This window comes from Dermacentor albipictus, chromosome 9, assembly GCF_038994185.2.
Source record: "Dermacentor albipictus isolate Rhodes 1998 colony chromosome 9, USDA_Dalb.pri_finalv2, whole genome shotgun sequence".
Classification (NCBI taxonomy): Eukaryota; Metazoa; Arthropoda; class Arachnida; order Ixodida; family Ixodidae; genus Dermacentor; species Dermacentor albipictus.
In genome coordinates, this window is record NC_091829.1 from 82400085 (window position 1) to 82405380 (window position 5296).

The 5296-nt window shown below is 43.3% G+C and overlaps 1 long non-coding RNA gene across 1 annotated transcript; it reads right to left on the reverse strand.

The window, feature by feature from the left end:
- Positions 1-599: 599 nt before the first annotated feature.
- Positions 600-3951, reverse strand: LOC135914981 (uncharacterized). The gene is made up of 4 exons (XR_010568482.1): positions 3713-3951; positions 3492-3589; positions 1497-1664; positions 600-990 (listed from the first exon to the last, which is right to left on the reverse strand). It is a non-coding gene; the product is annotated as an uncharacterized lncRNA (long non-coding RNA).
- Positions 3952-5296: the final 1345 nt, after the last annotated feature.

Sequence of the window (5296 nt, forward strand, 5' to 3'; positions counted from 1 at the left end):
GAAAGCATCTTGTCTCCTGAAAGCAGCTTGAATTATGAGGTCACCTGCCCTTAAAAGAAAACACTTTGCATTCTCAGATCACTAGCAGTTAACACGCAACACCCCTACGACTGAGATCACCTGCTCGTAACACAAAAACGCCTTGAGTTCTGAAATCACCAGCACTTGAAAGAAAACACTGCATTGTCAGATCACCAGCAGTTAACACGAAACTCCGTTATAACTTAGATAACTTGCTCTTTTATACCTTAATAAAAAAACGAAACTCCTTTATAACTTCATAACTTGCTCTGAACACAAAGCGCCTTGAGTTCTGACATCTCCACGGAGCTATAACACCCCAAGAGCTATAACCAGTTTCGATGAAGTGTCATTGACATAGTTTCTTTCAGGACACTGCATCATTCGCAGGCAATGCTGTCTCAACTCAGAGGCTATGAATCTGCAGCTTAACCTCCTCCTCCTCCTTCCGACCATAGTGTTTGCCAAGAAGACCCTTTAAACTCATTAGGAAGTGTTTATTTACTACTACAGACACCGCAGCGGCCGTTAATTCATACAGCCGCCGCTGATTTGTTCTAAGTGTAGACATTGTCAATTCATCAAGGTCATTCTTTTTACTTTTTGTGAGCTTGCTTACAATTTCTTGATTTCGAAGAAACTTCTCCAGAGCAAGTTGAGCGATGTGGTGAACCTGCGACATACAAAGAAATTTGTTCCAAGCTCGTTGCCGACTTTGATGTTTTTCCGACAGGCAGTCTATCTGCCTCAATACTTGGTGCTGAGGAAGCAGCTGCACTTGGACAAACTTTGTGACAGGGGAATTCGTGCAGTAAGTCGTAAGACAGTGACGTCTGCTGGGTATTGTTTACATAAAATGTGCGACACATATTTTGTATTGATGACGCTGCGTCAGTGACAGACTGAGGTGACTGAGCATGGGACACCTCGAATCCTCTCCCATCTTTTCCCATCAGTGTGCAGACGGTGCTGTGGAGAAAAAGAAAGCACATTTTATTCTTAAATTTAGCCACACTCTATGTGGCTGAAGACATGAAGTTTACCAAGAAAACTGCTGATTGTAGCTGTGCCACATGAGACTGTTTAGAAACTTCCAGTTTGTACTGAAAATACAATAACGGCTCAGTGTACACGGTATTGGCAACAAAATGTTTTCTTATATTCTTGAATGTTGGTTGTCCTCTGTCACAGTAGAACTGTACCGCAATATCAATTGTGTGCTTTGTAATGTTAGGTCGACAGGGAAAAGATTGAGAAAAATTGGCATAGACTCATTAGACTGCTCGTGCGTGGAAATGCAAAACCTTATTGGTCACTTTGGTGAAACGTTCTTCATTGTTGTTTTTGGTATGCTTTGACGTTCTTTCTGCCTACTCGGTGTGTGCATTTGCGCATTCATTGGCCTCATATCTATCGTGGCGCGACAGACATTGTAGATGCAATCAGTAGCAAACAAGCTAGCAAAAAGCTTTTACGTTCGTCGTTGCATTGCATCGGCCAGGAACATGAGGTGCGGCATGAGAACCCACGACTTCTCAACGCCCGCTGCGCCGGTGTCAGACTTGTGGCACACATTTCCCAGCCGAAGAAACTTCTACCCAAGGCAACTCCAAATATGCTGCAGTTCGGCAACTGCATTGCACCTAGTATAGAAAACGTTTACATATAATAAAGCAGGTTGAACACGTTCATCTACATATACTCCACTTGTGTCATTTACGCTCCTATCATTTTTAGTTCCCAGAATTAGCTTTACGATATACATCGCCGCTTAGTCTACTTCAAGCAACTACTTAAGAAGAAGCTTCAACTCGGGCCCAACTCCGGCGCGGCCTATTCAAATACATGTAAAACACAGAAACGCTTCTGTGACATAACCCCTGCACCGAATTAAATGAAATGTGTTGCATTTCAAAGATAAAGGTAAATTCTAGTGACCGTTGGTCAAGGACTTACGATTTAGCGCCTGAATATTGTTAAAGCAATTTTCAAAAATCCGAAAGTAGGGGAAAAAAAATAGCAGGGCGTTTCCAAATTAATAGCTCTGCATCAAGAACAGATATCGCGGTTCTGCAAACGACATCTATTACAGAATTCAAAGCGAACAAATTCTCTGTGAATTCGTTACGTTCTGTGCAAGGGTTCTGTAAAGGCTGTATTTACATATTACTAAATTTCTTGAGATTCATGTATAACATACCAATATTGTCCGCTTTAGATGAACTATTAGACTCAATTAACATAATTGTGATATCTTTTTTCATAGCTCAGTTACGCAGTTGTGAACTTGATAGTTTCTTTTATTGAAAATTTTTGGATTTTTGTGAATTTTCAATAAAAAGTTTTTGACCAAAATCAAAAATTCGAAAGCAACAATCACTAGATTTTAAGTTTTTCTTTTAAATGCAACAAACGTAGTCAAATTAGGTGCATTGATAGATGATAAAAATAAATTATCCTTTTACTTGTGTTCAGATAGGAGCACCCGAGCTCATGTACGGAGCAGAAAACTGAAGGTTTACAACAAGGTTGCAACTTAAATTGAGAACAACGCAACGAACTATAGAAATAAAGATGGGTGTAACGTTAAGCGATAATAAAAGAGGAGATTGGACGAGGGAACAAACGCGAGTTAATGACATCGTAGTTGAAATCAAGAAAAACAAACGGGCATGGGCAGGCCATGTAATGAGCTGGGAGGATAACCGATGGTCATTAGGGCTTAAGGACTGGATTCCAAGGGAAGGGAAGCGTAGGAGAGAGTGCCAGAAGGTTAGGTGGCCGGATCAGATTAAGAAGTTTGCAAGGACAACATGGCCCCAACTAGTAGTTGACCGGGGTAGGGGAGAAGTATGAGAGAGGCCTTTGCCCTGCAGTAGGCGTAACCAGGATCATGATGATGATAATGATGATGATAATGATAATGATGATGATCCAAGCAGGGGAACACCTGCCCTCTTAACAGGGGAACAGACACGTAGCAACTGTACATCTACAGTTCTCACTGAAACAGTGAAAACATAGTCGAAAAATTATGCCAGTATACCACGGAAGTAAAAGCGCCGACAGCGAACTGCCCAAGTAGAAGTAAATTCAACTACCAAACGTGAATTTTTCCAACAGTATAAACAACTTAGAGCCACCAAAATATCATATAAAACACAATACATATTGCACCAAACACTGCACCACCAGCAGTATTGGAAGCGGGGCCACCAAGCTGAACCATCGTAAAAGAAGTTGCCTGGACTTCTCTATGACTGCGTGTAAACCAACTACTCATGGCATTGTATCATACATAAGCAAATAGATGGCCCTTAATGCGCATTTTCCGCTTTAGCATTGAAAAGGAAACGTAAAGTGATGCAATTATCCGTGCAACATTCTGTCAAGTTGCTTGCAGGCACGCCAAACGCTGCGGTTTAATTTCGAGTAATAACTGCTCGTCACTGTAGAAGTTAGCCCTGAACCTTTTTCAGGGTTCCCGGCTCCAAGTTTGACAGGGGAAAGACAACGGAGGCGCCAATAAAGGCAGTCTACTTGAGGGTACACCGACGTAGTGGCGGGGCTGCGAGAAAACATTTTCAAAGTTTGCTCGGAGCGGACATTGCACTTCGCTAGACAAATGCAACCTTTGACTGATGCACATATTGACGCATACGTCCAAAAAAAGAAAACAAAGAACACTTACCACATTGTTTCAATTTATTCGCTACATCAAGCCAGGTGTCGTTCTGGAGCCTGTTATCACAATACGTTTCGAGGTGCTGGTGGTAAAGTAGCGGCCTTTGTCGCACTTCTTCGATCAGCAGCTCATCGCTGCAGAGTGAAGACTCTTCCACACTGCACATCAGTTCACAAAGGACACGTAGCAAGAGACACACGTGCACATGCACAAAATCCAAGGCCACCACGCAGCAGCGTCCGATGGCATCGGCAGCTCGCCGGTTTTCTAATGGAGGAATCTGGGGAGGCGGGAAGCCCCTTGACCGGAAGGTGTTCACCGAAACTGCTTCGCGCGTTGGTGGCGTCGTAACAATCGTATCTATGCTTGTCGACAAAGTAGCGGGTACTCAAACATTAACGCCCAGTCCTGGTTACAAATTTTGCCTACTTTCAGCTCAAGACGACCGCAGTGTAAACAAACTACTTGCGCTTTCTGTGTATACGCTTACAAGCCGTGTGTACAATCCGTACATTGCGCCCGTAGTCTGAACGCGGGTTTTTTGCCCCATCAAGCTGCATAGTGGATAAGCAGATATATTGCAGCCAAAAAAAGTAATGCTAGGATTCTCCAATAGGAAATTACAACATGTAAAAATGAAAACGTGCGTTGCCAATATTTTTCTCAGTAATAGTCGATCGGCTTCTGCATATGCCCGTTATTCTTCGGAAAATCAAGAGAAAGTTTTACAAAGATGCCTGAGCCGCATTGGTGGTTTTTTTACAAAGCAAGAGTGCAGTTTTTGTTAAGCGGTGGCTCCATTGGCGGTGCCCTGGACGGTCGCTAAACAGTGTGACCTTTGTTTAACGCGAGAACATGTATACGCATTTACTTAGGAGTACGGCAGGTTAGTTTTACAAGGATCTCTGAGCCGCAACAGTGGTTTTTTTTACAAAGCAATAGTGCAGTTTTATGCGAAGCATACTAGCCGCACAACCACGCTCGTCCTTGCTGCGCCGCGCGCGACCGCGTAGCTACCATATGACGTCATAACAGCTGCAAAAGCGGAGGCTCAACTCGTGGGCTTGCTTGCGGCCGCGTAGCTACATAGCCGTGTCTCAGCTCGGCGCTCACCTGCATGAGTTGTTTCTTCGTCTAGCCGAACCAAATATAGCCAAGCAACAGCAGTTCACCAGGCTAAACAGTGGTTCAACAGCTAAAATAAATGCTAGTATGCTTCGTATCCTGGGCTCAACCTTAGCTAAGCCACAGCCATTTTTGATAGATGGTGGCTCCGTTGGCAGTAGCCTGATTAAGAGCGCCATCAAACTTTTTCTAAACAGTTGACTTTTGTTTAACGCGAGAACATGTATACGCATTTACTTAGGAGTACGGCAGGTTAGATACGGCAGCTTATAGCACTTGATTGGCACTACAGTCAGAAGTAAAGGTTTAAATTACAGAATGGTGTCGCAATGTTATCCACTGATGAACGGGATGTCAACTAGCAGTGCTATGGCTGTCTCTTAAAACCGAACCCTGCCTCCTTTTTAGTGTTTTTCTTATTAAGAGAAGGTGTTAGGATGCACAGGGCAGTATTTTTTTCGACGC